At 45.8% G+C, this 19,417-nt stretch overlaps 1 protein-coding gene across 2 annotated transcripts in view; it reads left to right on the top strand.

Annotated features, from left to right (window-relative positions):
- Positions 1–8,949: 8,949 nt before the first annotated feature.
- CYFIP2 (cytoplasmic FMR1 interacting protein 2) overlaps positions 8,950–19,417 on the top strand; it is a 123,894-nt gene continuing 113,426 nt past the window's right edge. For both annotated transcript variants that reach the window (XM_035715651.2, XM_049109200.1), the window contains exon 1: positions 8,950–9,078. The gene's annotated coding sequence lies outside the window, so the exon portion shown is untranslated. The remainder of the gene's footprint in view (positions 9,079–19,417) is intronic.

The following is a 19,417-nucleotide window of genomic DNA, read 5'->3' as shown; positions in this document are numbered from 1 at the left end:
TGATCACCTTATGAGAAATGTGAATTCTCTGACTTCATACCAAGACTCAGTGATTGAGAATCTGCATCTTCACGATCCTAAGCGCATTAAAGTTTGAGAAGTACTGTCAGAGCATATAATGTCTGACTCAGTTTTGAAGATGAACTATGGGTTTTCTTAGGAAGTAACTGGGCAGAAATAAAAGAAATGCTTTCCGGGTAGAAGGATAGAGGAAACAAAATGTATGGGGAGGCTATGATCAGTTTATCCTGCTGGAGCTAAGTTTCAGAGATGGGTGTGAGGCGTTGACAAGGGTAAGGATGATAGAAAGGGTTAGGCAAATTGAAACTGAAGCTGTAGGGATCCCTGGGTGGCGCAGCGGTTTGGCGCCTGCCTTTGGCCCAGGGCGCGATCCTGGAGACCCGGGATCGAATCCCACGTCGGGCTCCCGGTGCATGGAGCCTGCTTCTCCCTCTGCCTGTGTCTCTGCCTCTCTCTCTCTCTGTATGACTATCATAAATAAACAAAAAAAAAAAAAAAAACTGAAGCTGTAAATCTTTGATAAAGACTGTATTTTAAAAAGACAATAAATATGGGAACTCTACCTATAGATAGAAAAGATGTCATGGAGCAAGGAGTGAAGGTCAAATTTGTGTTTAAAAATACATTTTGGCAGCAGTATAGTGAGTGGATTTGGGAAATGCAAAGCTGGTGGAAAAGAAGCCAATGTGAAGATGATTTTTTGCCTTGTTCCGAGTACCAGGTTATTGTTCATATTCATTCACTGTCATCTGCTGTGTGGGTGACATGTAGAAATTGTAATTCAGAGTTCTTCAGTCACAGTTGGACAGCAATGAATAGCTGTTCCCCTGCCTCTTAAAATCCCAGTAAAATAAAGGTTGGCTTATATTTTTGGTGTGTGGAGCTTTCCCTGTACCTTTTAGTTTACCAAAAGCCCACATGCACTGCAGGAGCCAGTTCACGCACCAGAGGACCATTAGGCAAAAGTGAAAAAACGTGTGGCTTCTACACAGTCTTTTGTGGGACTCCCTTCAGCGCTTGACTCCCACTGGGAAATGACCCAGATATGAAACTCCTAAAGCGGTTGGATGAACAGTTCTGCTTCTCAGAGCATTTATCTCGCAGACCCTACTCTTCCTGGAATCTCCCAACACACAAGTCCACCACTTTGAGGAAGAGGCAGAAAATAATCTGGTAAGCAAGATGGGCAGTGTGTGTGTGTGTGTGTGTGTGTGTGTGTGTGTCTCTTAATGACTATGAAACTCCAAGTCATGATGTGTAGTTGGCTTGTGGGATCACAGAATCATACAGTCACTATTAGAAGGAGTTTTAGAGATCATTTATTTACTAATAATGTACTAATAATAGTTACCAATTCATCTGACATTGCCTGGCCCTGTGTCAGGTGTACAAGATGAATAAGATATCTTATCAGCTAGAGACCAAATACTTCACACTCAAATTAAGATAGTTCGAGGAGGACTTATTTACGAAAGGATTATTTAAGAGAGTGTGGGTCAGGTTTAGGAGAACCACAGAAAGTAGTAGAGAGGAAAATAACAGCCAAGGAGCAGTTACCACCTGGAGGCCTGAAGAGGCAGGATGCGGAATGCTCATTTGAATGTGAAAGCTGAGAGTCACCTGGCAAATGTCTCCTTGAGAGAATGTCACAAGGAGGAAGCCAGAGGAATAAATATGCTGAACCCGCTCTCCCCCCTTACTCCATTAACTGCTGGGGCTTCTCTTGGCCAAACCCAACTGGAAGCCAGAGGACAAAGAAACTGTAGCAGGGTGGTCCACAGAGGTAAGTCAGAGGGGAGAGAGCAGGGTGCAAAGGGCGGAGGGGGTTTGGAGAAAGAAAAGACATCTAGTACAGACACCATCCTTCCTTTAAGAAGCCCCTTTACTACTAACAGAAGTCCAACACAGAAACAAATACAGTTGATGCTCATTATTTACAGATTCTGGACTTGCAAATTTGCCTACTCACTGAAATTTATTTATAACTCCCAAATCAGTACTTTCATAGTCATCCATGGTGTGCCCATGCCAGAGCTGTGAAAAATGTGTCGCCCTACACACACATTCCCAGCTGAGGTCGGACAAGGTAGTGCTCTGCCTTCACATTTTAGCAATCATACTCTAAACAGGTATCCTTTTGGAGGTCTGTTTAGTGCCACATTTTGCACTTGTGTACTTTTTTTGGTCATTTTGCTGCTTAAAATGACCCTTAAGCATAGAGCTGAAGTGCTGTGTAGTGGTGCTAAGAGCCAGAAGGCTGTGACATCTCTTTCCAAGAAAATGTTTGCTACGTAAGTTTCATTCAGGCATGAGTTATAATGCTGTTAACTGTGAATTTAACATTAATGAGTCCACAAGGTATAAAAGTTTTTCAACAGAAATGTGTGTAAAACAAGGTTATATATAGATCAGTTAATGAAAATGTTGGGTCCAGGGGCTCACAGGAACCTAATCCTATACTTCCCCTAGGAGCAATGGTTTAGTATCATTCATTCAGTGTCCATGGCAACTTTATTTTTTAATATCTTATTTAAATTCAACTTGCCAACATACAGTATAACACCTCGTGCTCATCTCCATGGCAACTTTATAAAATGTAAGTACCAAATAATGAGAATCAAATGTGATTGCAAGGGGATGCTGTAGGTTTACCTGATGGAGCAGTGATGACAATATAGTGAAAAGACAAAGAGCAAAAACACCTAAGAGATCAAGGAGGACTTCACAGAGGAAGTGATGTTTGAGCTGTCCTGAAGGGTAAATGGGAGCTCCCAAGGAAGAGGGGGTTTGGAAGAACATTTCAGGCAGAGAAACCAGAATAAAACAAGAAAAATACATTATATTCCCCATTCTTCCCTTGCATTATTTTTTTAAATACCTGGGCTTATTTTTTTTTAAGATTGATTGATTGATTGATTCATGAGAGACAGAGAGGGAGAGAGGCAGAGGCATAGGCAGAGGGAAAAGCAGGCCTCCTGCAAGGATCCCAGTGGAGGACTCAATCCTGGACCCTGAGATCATGCCCTGAACTAAAGACAAAGGCTCAACCACTGAGCCACCCAGGTGTTCCTCTTTGCATTATTTTTAAATTAGGACTTGGGAACATTGAGGATAAAGGCAGTAGGTGCTAGTGAGGTTACAGGACAATCAGCTGAAGGAGCCAAGTGGATAGTGATTCCTCACCATCCAGGGTCACCTCTACCCACACCCATCTACACCCATCTAGAGCTGTGAAAGAGTTTCTGGTGCCTTTCCATTTTCCAGACTGATTTTGAGTATGGCACAGTTGTCCTCTTGGACTCCAACGCTGTTTAATCCTGCTGGGGCTTTGTTTCCACAGTGGCTTAGGTCTCTGAGAAGAATACCCCTACTGTGACTGCTCTGGATTATCACATTGGAGAGGTCCCTGGTTCTTCAGGGAGATGCACCCAAGGAAGATGAAAAACCTGAAGTCTTACTTTTTTTAAAAGATTTTATTTATTTGGGGCAGCCCGGTGGCTCAGCAGTTTAGCACCTCCTTCTACCCAGGGCATGATCTTGGAGACCTGGGATCAAGTCCCACGTCGGGCTCCTTGCATGGAGCCTGCTTCTCGCTCTGCCTGTGTCTCTGCCTCTCTCTCTCTCTCTCTCTCTCACTGTCTCTCATGAATAAATAAATAAGTCTTTAAATTAAAAAAAAGATTTTATTTATTTATTCATGAGAGATGCTGAGAGAGAGAGAGAGAGAGAGACATAGGCAGAGGGAGTTCAGGCTCCCCAGGGGGAGCCCGATGTGGGACTCGATTCCCGGACCCCTGGATCATGACCTGAGCCAAAGGCAGATGCTCAGCCACCTAGCCACCCAGGTTCTCCCTCATATTTTTTTAATGGCATTGTAATTGTCTTTATTTTTCTAGGCTGTTTGAAGTAATTTAATACAGTTGGATCCCGCAAAAGGTACATACCAAGGGAAACTCAGCAAGTGAGAGCTGGCTGGCTAGAGGCACCACAGCACTCGCTCCTCACGCACAGCCAGCATCTCAGAGCCACAGAGGTGCTGCCAAAAAAAGAGGCTTCATGCTCAGAGTTGAAGCAGGACTTTGTTCAAACTACTCCACACCACGTATGGGGGCATGGGTGTCTATAAGCTGAGACAAACTATATAAACATTCATTTGCTTTTCTTTTTTGTATATCTCAAAGCATTTTCCCATCTAAGATGATGTTGGATCTTTCAGCAGCTTTGGGATAAAAGCAGGAGTGCATGGGTCTGACCAGACAGAAAAGGGAAGTGATACACAGAGAACATGCCTGAGGTCATAGAGCTACTTAACAAAGGTGAGGTTAGAACTCAGAGCTCCTTCCAAGTCCTGCATTCCTCCTAGAGGTCACACCAAAATTCAAACCATGTTAATAATAATAATGATAACAATAAAAACAGCCATTTTTAAGTACTTATGATGACTCCACTTAATGTATTACATTTATTATTTCATTTAACCTTCCAAGAACTCAAGGGATAGCTATTATTATGATCAATTTTACAGATGAGAAGAGGGCTTAGTAAATTAGGGAAAGAATTCATAGTCCCACAATTAGTGAGTGACAGATGAGGGCTTGAAGCCAGACCTATCTGTCCCCAAATTTCATGCTCCCAACCATTCTGTGGAGCTGGTTGTAGGATTCATTATGCTAGCTTCTGACAACACAGCACCACTGGGCCCCCTGGGCCTTGGCTACACTGCTGTGTTCCAGATCCTGTTCAGAATATGCTCGACCCTCCTTAACAGTTCTTATCTAAAATTATTGAATATAGAATTTGTTTAAATAAGGATAAAATGTTCTTTGCCATGAAGTTATGTGTAAAAGATCTGACCTTCAAGGGAGGCCAGTTCTGTAGAAGTTGTGAGAAATGACCAAAATGAGAGAATGACAGTGTGAAGGGGAGACATGCATTTCCAAATGGCCCAGGATGAGGCTGCAATCTTTCAGCAGCAAATCCATTGTCGATGTTTCATTTATAAAATAACAGGGCTGTTTCTTAGGATTTCGTAAGGATGAAACGAGCTGATCCATAGATAGATAGTACTTAGCATAGAGGCTAGCCCCAAATAAACATCTCATAAATGTTAGTTTAAAACATAGGCTTTAACAAATTATTCCATATTCAAAGAAGGAAATAGACAATCCAGTTTCCTATGGGAGGGCCTGGGTCTGGGTCCAACCAGCCTTGGGCAACTCTTCCCCTCTCTGGGCCCCAGTTCTTTCATCTGTAAAATGAGGCAATTTTGAGCAAGTGCTCAGGTCTTATCTTACGGACAACGTAAATTGCAAAACAAACCATCAAGTTTCTCTTTTCCTGCTAACTACACGCACCAGTGTGTGAGCCTACTGCATGTAGCAAGCCCATTGCACTTAGTGACTTCTTTTGTATTATTTACAGTTTCTCTCCATCTCATACCCTTTTCCTTGTTTTAAAAATTTATTATTGAGGGGTACCTGGGTGCTCAGTGGGTTTAGCCTCTGACTCTTGATTTCAGCTCAGGTCATGACCTCTGGTCCTGAGATGAGCCCTGCCGGAGGCTCCATACTGAGCACGGATTGAATTTGGGATTCTCTCAATCCCTCTTCTTCTGCCCCTCCCCTGCTTGTGTTCCTGTACTCTCTCCCTTTTTCTCTTTCTCAAATAAATTAATTAATTAAATCTTTAAAAAAAATTATTAGTGATTCTAGGGGCACTTGGGTTCCTCAGTCAGTTAAGTGTCTGATTCTTGATTTCAGCTCAGGTCTTGATCTCAAGGCCGTGAGTTCCAGCCCCATGTGCGGGCTCCACACTGGGCCAGGAGCCTACTTTGAAAACAATTATTATTGATTCTAAAACATTTTAGCCATTATTGTTAACATTAATATTTACGTTCTCTGTCTCCAGAACCAATCCTTATATCCATTCCAGATACTCTAGTACTGGTTTCTATGAAGGAGAATCTGCGAATTTTAAATGGAGACTTGGATGTCCTAAGTGACCTGAGACTTTTCTAAAAACAAGGCAGTGTTGCCACACATGAAACCACGGTGCGTGGGCCACAGCTTTACAAGTGGGAAAGCAATTTTTGCCTGATAGCTTCAATCCTCTCATTGCTGATGGTGCAGCCGGGGGTTGGACATGAAGCATATCTGAAGGCAGTAGACAGATGGCTACACATTTCATTGGCAACATGTATACTAAGATTTTACTTTTGATTATTGATTCAACTCATATTTACCGAATTCCTATTAAGTACTAGTCTCTGAGGAGGCAATGAGAAGTAAGAAAGACACATCCCTCTCTCTTCGATTTTATGCTCTAATGATGGTATGCAGGCAAGTATGTCCTCAGTGACAACACGCACAACAAGGGGGATGATAGAGGAAGCCCAGGGGGCTCTGGGGAGCTTAGGTGACTAACACTAGCCTAACATGTCTCTCCAGACATGGAGGGAGCTTGAAGGAACAGACAGGTAGGTGGACACCAGAGGGACAAATAGAGGTTAGTCAGCAAACTGGGGGCATGTGCAAAAGCGGGAGGGAAGGAGGATAGATCATTCCAAGCAAGAAGTCCAGCTTAGGTAAAGGCCAAATGCAAGAGGACACAGCAAATCTGGGACACTAAAAGATTGCTTTTAGCTGAAAGCATAGAGAGCTTGCTCACAGCAGAAGAGACTGGAGAGGTAGATGATAGATTATGAAGACTCTTGTGGGCCATTAGTTAAGGAGTTTGGGCTCCATACTGAGAACAATAGAGAGCTAGTGAAGTGCTTTAAGTGTGTTAGGGGCATGCCCTTTAATTCATGTGATTTTCTACATATAGAAGGATTTGGGAATGTATCCAACTTACTTCACTGTATAGATGGGGAAACAGGTGAAGTGACTTGCCTAGGATCACTTACTTGCAAAACTGGGACCAAAAGGCAAGCCTCTGGATTTCCAACACAGCGGTTTGAACGACACCATACTGCTTCCCCTTATAAGCAAATGGAAATCAGGGGTCATGGAATTATTCTTGCCTAACATCTAACCAAATATATATGCAATAGTCTTTTTGTTTCTCTTAAGCAACTTGTTCTTGAAAGGTGAAAAGACAAGGAAGGAGTAGCAGGGGAAATGTGTCTTCCAGAAATCCACAACATCCAACATAGTATGTCCTCTAGAATGAAGATCCAATCTCTCTTGTTACATAATCACTGACACTCAAAAAACTAAGGATCACAGTGGAAAATGAAAAATTAAACAAGGAAGGAAGGAAGGAAGGAAGGAAGGAAGGAAGGAAGGAAGGAAGGAAGGAAGGAAGGAAGGAAAAGAGAATGAAAGCAAGCAAGCAAGCAAGAAAAGAGAAACTCAGTTCGGTTTTTAAAGCCATCCTCCACAAACACCTCCACAGCTTTCTCACAGGGAAGAAATGTGTGTGTGTGTGTACATATATATATAAGTCATCCTTTCTGAAATAGCAATTTAAATTGGAGTGAGTGATGTAACATCAAACCATAAAGGATCATGAATTCTGAGGGTTTGGGAAGTGGTGTGAGATCCATGAGGGCAAAGATTCCTCAAGTCCTTTGCCAGAGACTCCTGTAATACGGCCCCTCCATAATTAGCCCCTAAATAGGAATAGCTGAGTGATTAAGTATAAATTTGTGGGCCCTGGGCAAACACTCCAGAAAGCTTCCCTTGTAACAGGACTTGATTCTTTATATCTGTACACACTTTAAAACGTCTCGAATGCTTTCCAGTGTTTACCCTGTGAAGTAGGAAGGGCAAGCATTACCCTCACGTTATAGACACAGTGGCTTCTCAGGAACAGTGTTGAAGTGACTTGGGTAGGGGGTCTCAAGGTTGGATCTGAGGGCCCACGAGGCTGCAGTTCAGTGAGGACTGTTCCTTTGAACAGCCCTCAACGCAGAACAAGGCTTCCTGTTGCCACGCATTTTCCCTTTTGTCCATTAGGCAATTCTCCCTCAATGAAGTCGAGGCAGAGCCTCCTTAGGAGATGGCCCCTTCCGGGGGTTGGCTCCAAGGAACGGAGAAGGTATTCCTTTTTTTTTTTTTAAATTTATTTTTTATTGGTGTTCAATTTACTAACATACAGAATAACCCCCAGTGCCCGTCACCCATTCACTCCCACCCCCCGCCCTCCTCCCCTTCTACCACCCCTAGTTCGTTTCCCAGAGTTAGCAGTCTTTACGTTCTGTCTCCCTTTCTGATATTTCCCACACATTTCTTCTCCCTTCCCTTATATTCCCTTTCACTATTATTTATATTCCCCAAATGAATGAGAACATATAATGTTTGTCCGGAGAAGGTATTCCTGAGCAGAGGAGCGGCACTGGGGGCCAGAATCAATGGGTTGGGGCCCCCTTGCCCCAGCCTCAGCTGTATTTCCCATCACTTTGCCCGGTTCTTTCCTTCACGGCACTTCTTCCCGCTGTCAGTGCGCGTTGGCCAGGTTAATGCGTGCCCCATCTCCCCTGGTAGGCAAGAAGCTCCAAAAGGGCAGTACACCGGTGCATACTCAGCTTCTGGCACGGGGCTCGGAACAAAGTAGCTGCTCAATAAATATTAGGTAGATAAATGAGCGCTTGGAAATAGAGAGTGAGGTCGATGAGCTCCGAGCGCAGCCCAGGGCCGCCCTCCCCGCCGGCGGCAGGTGTGGCTCCCGGCGAGCGAGACCTGAGCGCAGGTGCCGCCTCCGTCCCTTACGCGGGCCGCGCGGCCGGTCGTCCTGGGGCAGGAGCCGCGCGGCAGGTCGGGCGCCCCGGGAGCCCCTCGCCGCAGCCATTTCCTGCTCTTTGTGTGGCGGCGGCGGCGGCGGCGGAGGGCCGGCCCCGCGCGGGGGAGGAGCCGGAGCCGGAGCCGCGAGCCGCGAGCCGCGAGCCGGGCGCGGGGGGGCGGGGCGGGGCGGGGCGGGCCCGGGGGCGGGGGCGGGGCCGAGCGCGGCGGCCGCGGGAGCCGAGCGGAGCCGGGCGGAGCGGGCAGAGCATCCTGCGCCCCGGCGCGGGGCCCCCGGCAGCCTCGGGCCGCTCGCCTGGACCTGCCGCCGACGCAGGTAAGCGGCGCGGCGCTCGCGGGCCTGGGCGCCGGCCTGGGCGCCGGGATGCTGCGGGGGACGCCGGTGCGGCCGCGAGGATGCGCGGGGGGCCGGCGCCCCTCCACCCAGCCCGAGGGGGGGCGCTCGGCGCGGCGCCCCGGCTGGCGCGGCCTGGGGGACCCGGAGCCCCTGGGGCAGGGCTGCAGGCCCCGCGCGGCCCCTGCCGGCTCCGGCCCATCCCGGCCCCGCGGCGCGGACCCGGGGCGAGGAGGCGCGGACACGCGACGCAGCTCGGGCGCGGCGGCGGCGGCGGCGGCGGCGGCGGCAGCAGCAGGTGCGCGGCCTGGGCCGAAGCCGCGGGCCGGAGACGGAGCGGCGCTGATCCCGGCCGGGAGACACCTGCGGGGGCCGCGAGCCCAGCGGCGGCGACCCCCGGAGCCCAGGTACTGCGGTGCGCCGGCCGCCGCCTCCGCCGCCTCGGCCCATCCCCTCCTCCAGGGCCAGCGAGAGGCGCGTGGGCCCGCCTGGCGGCCGCCGGGGACAGCAACGCCCTGCGCTGGGCGCGACATGGGTGGGGCGGGGGGGCCGCCGGCGACCGGGGGTGCGGGGCTTTAGCGAGGCGGGAGGAAGCCGGACCGCTTGGAAGCCTGCGGGCCTACGCTGGCATCCTCTGCCTCCCGGCTGCCTGTGGGCGGGGGAGGACACGGGGAAGGGGACGAGTGCGCCGAGTCCTGGGGAAAAGGTTGGATTTCTCTTGAGCCCTGAAGACATCAGGAGGATCGCCTACCTGTCTGTTGTGGCTTCTGCTTTTCAGGACAGCCCGCCCCCTCGATGGATGGGTGGAAAGGAAGAGGAGGGAGTGCTCTCTGTTTAGAGGTGGGGGTGGGGACGGGGGCAGGAAGCCTGGTCACGGTCAGACAGGAGGACGGTTCTCTGTACTGCGGAGACCCTGGCAGGAAAGGACCCTGGGACTGCCCTGGCCCTCCTCAGCTCCAGGAACCTGCCTTTGACCTCTGCTTGCCTACTGTCTCCAGTTGAGCCGAAGCACTCACCTAGAGCTGATGGGCCATCTGCTCCCCTTCCAGCCAGGACAAGAAGGTGGCAGGGGTCTTTCCCAGCTAGCTCTCGGGTGCCTGTGCCTTCCTGGCATGGGTAAGGAGACTGGGGCAGTCCTGCGGGCATGAGGGACAAATCAGAGTGCTGGTTCTCATACTCCTCTTTTCTAACTCCTACCCTGTCCCTCTTAGGGCAGGTTGTCTTATCTTACTTACCCTTAGGCACTGGCCCTGTGGGAGGCCATGCCGGTAACCCTGGAGATCACAGATGTTGGAGGGCAAAATTCTAGGACCATATCCCTGGGCAGGATTGCAGAGGCCTTGGAGGCAGTTTTCTCTGTGACTCTCCCTGAGGCCTCCCATCTCCAGCTCCAGCTCCATGTTCTGTGCTTCCCCTAGTCTCCTATGTCAAAAATTATTTTCAAGAGAGGAGCCAGTGAACATGTTTATCCTTAAGAGCTAAATACAAAAGAATTTGAAATTCGATGCAGAGCAGGTCCTTTAGAAGTCCTTTAACTGGAAAGGAAACAGAGGCTGGGAGGCATTTGAATGGAAAACAAAGCTTTAAGTCAACATATTTGCTATCTCTAATGGTGGAATTTCAGTCAGTAGACTGGAAGTGGGAATGGGGAACTGGGTAGCAATGTTGGGGAACAGTCACTGAAATGACAGTATCTAGCATCTGTCAGCAATGTTTGCTGCTGGGGCAGAAATGCCATTGGAGTGTGTGTCTGTGTAACTGTCCAGGGGTTCCTGGCACTGGAAGGTATCTGTGGTGCACCCAGTATCCACTTGGGGGAGGTGAAACTTTGCTATAGAGAGTTATTCAGTGGTACTGGCTGCCATCTGCCTGGCCAGTTACTGAGCCACAAGAAGAGTGTGTTGTTGCTTACAAAGCCAGTGCTTTGCCTAGTTCTGAACACTGAGCCTCTGGCGGGGGGCATTAGCTGTCAGCTCACTAAGCTTCGTTATTATATTTCCTGGTAAGTTCTGACCAGTTCTGTAGGCACCCAAGCCTGCCCTGTTTAGTCTCTGCTGAAAGTAGAAACTGAAAAACTTGCTTTAGCCGTTAGGCCAAGAATGGGGTATCCGATCCAAGAGAGTTCAAGAGTTTTTTCTCGAATCAAATCAGAGGCTGGCCCAGAAAAGGAAGTAGGCATTTAAAATTTAAAATCTGGAAAAGGGGGGATCCCTGGGTGGCGCAGCGGTTTAGTGCCTGTCTTTGGCCCAGGGTGTGATCCTGGGAACTCAGGATCGAATCCCGCGTTGGGCTCCCGGTGCATGGAGCCTGCTTCTCCCTCTGCCTATGTCTCTGCCTCTCTCTCTCTCTCTCTGTGTGCCTATCATAAATAAATAAAATTAAAAAAATATATATATATATCATTAAAAAAATAAATAAAAATAAAATAAAATAAAATCTGGAAAAGGGCCCCAGGAGAACACTACATGTACCCTCTGATAAATTGTGCCCTCTTGGGTGTTCAGTGGGCCTTCTCTGCTGTCATTGACCAGCAAGCTGAATGAGGTGATGAATAGGCAATGAGCTAATTAGCATTGGAAACAGCACTCCTGGAAAACAGTACAGGGCTCCAGTCCCTACATTTGAGAATCGGCCTACACTCTCAAAGAGGTTTCTTTTGGCTGCTGTTGGCCCCAGGGTTCTACCAAGAGCTTCACAAAATGGCCTTTTGTAGCCTCCATGTGGCCACCATAACAATGCATCTATTTCTTTACTAGCAAGTATTAATTATTCACTCGTAGTTGATGAAACAAGACATCAGTCACCTCATTGGAGTCTTTGTAACAGGCCTTTGGTCTTGTCCTTCTAAAGAGCAAACCCATGTCTAGGGCATAGAGGATAGACCCTGCCTTGGTAGTAGAGCATGTTGCTGGGCAGTGACTGGGAGGTCAGTGGTAGTGGGGAAGGAGCTGGTATTCAATACTGGATGCTCTAATTGAATGAGGGATGCATGAACATGTTAAGCAGAATGTCTAGTACATAATAAAGTGCTATTATATTTATATATTTAAGAATACGGTTCATGTGTGTAGTCAACCCATAGCCCTTCCCAACCCTACCTCCAGGGGCTTCCTGGATTTTGCTTTTCCCAGGGGAGTTGGCTCTGTGACCAAGAAACCTAGCCCCTGCAGGTTTACCTGCAAAAGTTAACCAAAAGAGTGGTAAGGTGTAGTATCAGTAAGGGCTTCAGGTCGGAAGTAGCTCTTGAGTAGCTCACTGAAGGTGGGTATAACTTGAGTAGGCAGAAAGAAGGGGAAGAAATATACTGAGCAGAAGCCCAGAGGTAGTTCTCACATTTCAACACACAAACAGAGGTCAGGAAGGAACTTTCCTCCTGTGTGCATTTAGCATTTTGCAACCAGCCAAAAATGTTAAGGGCATGCTTCACTTCCCAGGCAGACAGAGCAGAGCAGTGGCCTTCGGACACAGGATTTATCCTTGACTTGCCATGTGCCTTTAAATCCTCCACTACCTCTCTGACTTTAAAAATTAGCCCAGGGAAAGCAGCTTGCCCTGCTTGTTACCTACCTGTTGCCACAGGAGCCTGCAGATGAGATAATGTCTATAAATCCCAGTCTTAGAAGAAAGGCCGTGGAAACAGGGAAGAGAAAGAGGTTTCTGAATGTGTGGCTCTTTTGGATGACTGCCCTTTATTCCTAAAGGAACAATTTATTAATTATATATTGTGTGTCAATTTAAGAAGACAAATCTGTGGCCTCTCTGTAACATTGAGCCAAAGGGAAACTGAAAGGCACTTTGTGATTCCCAGATTCTGTCAAGGCCCCTGGATGGCCTTGTCTGTACAAAGACACTTCAGATTTCAGTTGGTGGGTGTGGGACGCCTCCCAGGATGCAGAGTTTGGATATTGGCTTCCTGGCCATGGCCATTATGCCAAGGGCTGTGTGTGGTGTGCCTCAAAAGATGACCATTCAAGCCATACTTCTGGGGCCCTGGCAACAGAGGAAGATTCTTGAAAGGAATTGTTTTAAGAATTCTTACAGGGACCATTATGGCCAAGTGGCATTTTTGAGAGACTTCCAGCAACTCAGAAATAGTGCAAGGAGAAAGGAAAGTAAACATGACCTTCTGGAGAGATACCCAAGAAGGACCCAGTGATGACTTCATCAATAGGCCTTTTGATTGTGTGTTTGCATCATCATTAGGTCATCTTAGAGCAGTGGTTCTCAGACTTTAATCTCTTCGTAGGATCGAGGGAGGTTAGTATGTCCATGTTGTATGGTCTCTGTCTTCTAAATAAGGGAGGAGATGAGGTCCTCCACAGAAAGTAAAGGTGGTGGACTGGTTAGGAGAGTTCAGGAGACTTCCGGAGGTTTGGAACAGCTGCCCCTGTGGGTGGAATAAGAAATCAACTGGGGGATGAATGAGAGGATTGTTTAACTTTTCTGAGACCAAAGAATCTGTAGGGCTGACCCTCATAGAAGACACTCAGTAACTCAGTGTTAAGTGAAGGGATACCTGAGAAAGATAGTCAATGTGTGCTTTTAAATTGTGATGCCTTAAGACAGATTTTGGCAAGGTGTGAATGCAAGAAAAGAAATCAGGACTAGGAGTCAGTCACCAGCCTTCAAGTATGTTATACCTTCATGTGGGAAAGAGAAATAAGGACCTGTGTCTTAAGGTGGAAACTACATGACAGAATTTTCTAAAGAAGTCTCTTCAAAGTCTTCATAGTAGGAAGGTTGACTTAGATATGATGCTTTAGAGGACCACAATATTTTAAATTAAAAAATTTGTTTTTACCAGAAGATATGTGTTTTGGGTCGTTGGCTTATGCATTCAGCAAGTTGTTCATATCGTGCTTATTAAGTAAATAAAATGTGCCTAACATGTGCCCGGATCTGTACTAAGGCTATGAGTCAATCTAAAAAAAAAAAAAAAAAAAAAAAAAAAAAAGATGACCATTCCTGTTTTTGGTGATCCAAAGAATTAGTGAAATATAAATCAATTTATAATGCAGTAGGAAATTGTAGACTCTTCGTCCACTTTTAGAATCCAGAGAAATGAAAGTTTGGGGGGGTTTGGTCAGACCTTTATGAAGGAGGCCTATCTTGAATTGGGCCTTGACAGTGGTTAAGGGTAGGATTCAAGAAGGGGAGAGGAGAGTCTACTGGAGAGTGGAGAGAGTCGGAGCAAAGGCAGGAATGTCCATGGGCAGGTTAATGGCACTCCAAACATCCTGGCCAGTGTGGTATCCATGTTGGAGAACTATGGTCTTAAAAGAAGACCTTTGCATGGAGTCTCCATCTACTGTCCATGTCATATTTTTTTTTTCTGGTTGGAAGGGCCCTGAGATAGTCTCAAGTCCAGTGATTCTTAACTAGTTGCTTTTGGGTTTGCACTCTTTTTTCTTTCTTTTAGTAATATGATCGACAATATTGATGAGCTCAACACACCACACCCACAGCCAGTCCCCTCCCCACTCCACCCCCGTTTTCTCCCACACAGGGAAAGATACACATGCAAGCAATGATAGCACAGGAGCAGTTGGAACCTTCCCAAAGACACAATAAAAAGTACATTGCTGGGGATCCCTGGGTGGCGCAGCGGTTTAGCGCCTGCCTTTGGCCCAGGGCGCGATCCTGGAGACCCGGGATCGAATCCCACGTCAGGCTCCCGGTGCATGGAGCCTGCTTCTCCCTCTGCCTATGTCTCTGCCTCTCTCTCTCTCTCTGTGTGACTATCATAAATAAATAAAAAATTAAAAAAAAAAAAGTACATTGCTTGCACACCTCACTACATAAACCATTACTGGTAAAAGTTGCCCACAAGAACCTTCACAATGGAGATTTGGACATCATGGTTGAGAACCATTGCCCAGGCAGCTTCCATATTTTACAGACTAGGAAATGGCCTTTTTAGAATGAGTGAAAATATGATTCCAGGGCCTAAGTCAGTTTTCAGAGTGAGCCACAACCAAATTGCACCTTCACATCCGTGAGACTGAGGCCACAGGCTCTGCTCTGGGGGCTGAACCTACAGTCTCACTCTGTTTCCACAGCAGATGCAGCGTGGCTGGCTTCCCTTCCTGAGTTTTAGCAGGTGCTTCTGAGACACAGCATATCTCCGGATATGGGTCACGTTGGTGCCCCTCACATGGTGGCTTGTCACAGGCCCCAGCGGGAGCAGATTGACAGGCCACCCTCCCTGGCCTGACCGTGTGCCCCCCACCCCCACCCCCGGTGCCTGCAAGAGGATGGGATCTGCCCAGTTGGGTTATCAACGGAAAGGCCCCCTCAGCCCTGACAACACAGGAAGCAGCTGAGTAGAACTGGCTGGCAGGAGCAGTGGCAAGGTTTCTAACCTTGCCAGGGTCTTTTTCTTTGCTGTAAACAACCAGGAGGGTAGGCCTTCTCCAGAGGCCCCAAGACATGGACTTCTCTGCTCTGACCTCCTGTCCCTTGTGTGGAGAGAAGCCGCCGGTGATGATGCCTTTTTCCCAGAAGCCCCACAACGAGGGAGTTAGGTAGCAAAGGCCACCTGGAGACCATGCTGTGGACTGGCTAGATGTCCCTGGAAATGCTGGGAAGGAGGCCTTGGGTTGTTGTCTCTGAAAGTAAATATAAAAATTTCAATCAAAGCGATACATGCTTTAAAAAGATCAAAGAGTACTGAGAGGTGCGTGATGAGAACAACCAAGCGGTGCCCACCTCCCCGTAGATGCTGTCGCTTCTAACTCACTGTTTCTTCCAGCACTTGTCTCCACATCTCGGAAGGATATGCTTACGCTGCCGTTTCTTGATTTATCTGTTCTATGTATTGTCTATTTACTTCCTGCTGTGATAGAAGAAGGCTTGGCTTTCTTACACCATCTGCCTCCCTCCCTGTCCCCATCTCCTGATATAGGGAGAGCTGTTTTAACCTTAGTCGTGTTTAAAGCATCTATATTATTAAGATGTGTAAATGATGGTCACAAGAGAGCTAGGCAATGTCCTTTGATTTATCTCCTTTCCTTCATGGCTTTTTTGTTTTATTGCAGAAGTAGAATTTTCTCCCTCCCTTCCTGCCTACCTATTTAATGTTACTTTTTTGTTTTTGTTTTTGTTTTTTTTACAGCTCTGTCCTATCTATTACTGTATTAGATCTTCTTACCTTCCCAGGAAGTTACAGTGTTAACCCCAGCTCTGCCCCTAACTGGCCAGTAGACCTTGCCCAGACCTGTCTTGCCTCTCAGCCCCAATGTCCTCCTTGCAGAAAGAGAGCTCAGGGTGGAGGTGGAAGGAGGACTACACACCCATCTCGTTCTCATTCTAAACCTCAAAGCCCATCCCCCGGGTCAGAGACTGTTGCTGTGTGAGCAGTCTCCCCTCCAGGGTGGGGCAGCCCCAGACTTGACAGATGGAAGGGCAACAAAACTGGGGTGGGGGTGGGGAGCAGGTGGAGGTGCAGGTTTGGGCCCTGCTCCACGGTGCTCCAACCCCTCCTGTCATCTAGGGGCTGCTCCATGGGATCCTGTGGATGTGTCTGTTACTCTCTGGTTCTCCCCCACTTCCTCGGGTGATTTTTTTTTTCAGCACAGTCTCTGCTCATCAGGGTAGCATCATAGTTCCCAAACACACCCACCTCCTTCTCTAGCTCCCTCTCTCTTTGTACCACTCCTGCCTATGTTATACCCAAAGTTTTCCCAAGTACTCATGCAAACCCTCACGTTTTTTTGGTAACGACTTTATTTATTTATACACTCTGCAGGTCACCCACTTAAAGCATATAGGTCAGTAATGGGGTATTTACAGAGTTGTGCAATCGTCATTGTGACTAATTTTATAATATGTTCATCACGCCAGAAAGAAGGACCTTCATGCCCATTAGCAGTACCACTATTTCCCCCAGTCTCCACCCCAAGCCTAGGCAACCACTAATTACTTAATGTCTCTCTTGATTTGCCTACCCTGGACATTTCCTTTAAAAAGCGTATTATCCTTCTTTCACTTAGCAGATTTTCAAAGTTCATCCATGTTGTAGAATGTGACTATGACTCATTCCTTTTTGTGGCTAAATAATATTCCACAGTGTGGACATACCGTATTTTATTTACCCATTCATCAGCTGATGGACATTGGAGTTGTTTTCACTTTTTGGCTATTACAAATAATGATGCTGTGAACATTCATGTATATGTTTTTGTGTGGACATATGTTGTCAGTTCTTTTGGGGTTATACTGAAGCATGGGATTGCTTCATCATATGATAACTCTATGTTTAAAATTTGGAGGGACTGCCAAACTGTTTCTCAAAGTTGCTGCAACTGTTTTACATTCCTACCAGCAGAATATAGGGGTTCCAATTTCATATCCTTACCAACATTGGTTATATCTGTCTTTTTGATTATAGCTGTTCTAATGGATGTGAAGTGATAACTCACTGTGATTTTGATTTGCATTTCCCTAATGGCTAAGGATATTAGTAATTTTTATGTGCTTATTGTCCATTTGTATATATTCTTTGTAGCAAAGTCTGTTCCTATCCTTTGCCCATTTTAAAGATTGGGTTCTTTTTCTGTTATTGAATTTTAAGAATTCTTTCTATATTCTATAGCAGATATAGGACTTCCAGATAGTCTCTCCGATCCTGTGGATTGTCTTTTCACTTTCTTGATGATGTTTCTTTTTTTTTGAAGCACAAAAATTGTCAAGTTAATTTTGACGCTATTAAAAGCTAGTAAAATCAAATAGGTGCTTATCTATTTTTTATTTCACTGCTTGTACGTTTGATGTCATTACCTATTCCAAAGTCACAAAGATTTACTCTTGTGTTTTCTTCTAAGAGTTTTATTGTTTTGGCTGTTACATTTAGGTCTTTGATCCATTTTAAGTTTTTTGTTGTGTGGTATGGGGTAGAGTTTACCTTTATTCATTTGCATGTGGATATCCAGTTGTCCCAGCACCATTTGCTGAAAAAAGTATTCTTTCCCCCATTGAATTTTTACTTGGTACCCTCAGTCAAAAATCAATTGACCTTAAATATCAGGGTTTATTTTTAGATTTTCAATTCTGTTTCATATTCTTATACCAATGCCACACATTTTTTTCACAGTTTTGATTACTGTAGCTTTGTAATAAGTTTTGAAATTTTGAAGTGAACGTCCTCCAGTTTTGTTGGTTTTGGGGATTGTTTTGAATTTCTATATGAATTTTAGAAATAGCTTATCAATTTCTGTTACAGATGCCAGCTGGGATTTTGATTCAGATCACATTGGATCTGAATCAATTTGGGGAGAATTGCCATCTTAAAACATTATTAAGTCTTCCAAGCCATGAAAATGGGGTATCTTTCCATTTATTTGTGCCTTCTTTAATATTTTTTACAATGTTTTATAGTTTTCAGAGTATACTTTTTGTGCTTTTTCCTTGTCAAATTTATTCCTAAGTATTGTATTGTTTGTGATGCTGTTGTAAATATATTTTCCTGATTTCATTTTTTGATTGTGTGTTGCTAATGTATAGAGATACAATTGATGTTCATATGTCAATCTTTTATCCTGCAACCTTGCTGAACATGTTTGTTCATTCTAATACTTTTCAGTGGGTTTCATTAGGATTTTCTACATACAAGATTAAGCATCTGCGCATAGAGATAGTTTGACTCCTTCCTTTCTAACATGGATACCTTTTATTTCATTTTCTTGGCAAATGACACTGGCTAGAACCTTAAAACAATGTTGAATAAAAATGGAGAGAGCTTACATCCTTCTCTTCTTCCTAATTTTAGGAAAACATTCAGTCTTTTACCATTAAGTCTGATATTGGCTGTGGGTTTTGTTTTGTTTTGTTTTGTTTTAGCTGCCCATTATCAGGTTGAGGGACTTCCCTTCTATTCCTAGTTTATTGAGTGTTTTTGTCATGAATGAGTATAAGATTTTGTCAAATGCTCTTTTTGCATGTACTGAGATGACCGTGTAGGATTTGTCCTTTATTCCGTGATATGGCTTATTGCATTAATTGGTTTTTGGATGTTATTGTTAAAGCAATCATACATTCCTGGGCTATATCTCACTTTGTCATGATGTCTAATCCTTTTTGTATGTTGTGTGGATTTGGTTTTATTGAGCACTCTTTACCTAGCAAGCAAGGATTTGCTGGGTCACATGGTTACTCTGTGCTTTAAAATTTGAGTAACTGCTACACTGTTTCATAAGTTATTGCACTGTTTTACATTCCCACCAGCAATGTCTGAGGGTTCCAATTTCCCAGCCTCACCGATATTGGAAGGAGTAATCAGATCCCAGAGGGGAGAGACCTTGAAAGAGGAGTGAAATCCAGTCAT

This window comes from Canis lupus, chromosome 4 (assembly GCF_003254725.2).
Source record: "Canis lupus dingo isolate Sandy chromosome 4, ASM325472v2, whole genome shotgun sequence".
NCBI lineage: Eukaryota > Metazoa > Chordata > Mammalia > Carnivora > Canidae > Canis > Canis lupus.
Note: the sequence above shows the minus strand (reverse complement) of the source record. Positions and strands in the feature narration are given on the sequence as shown.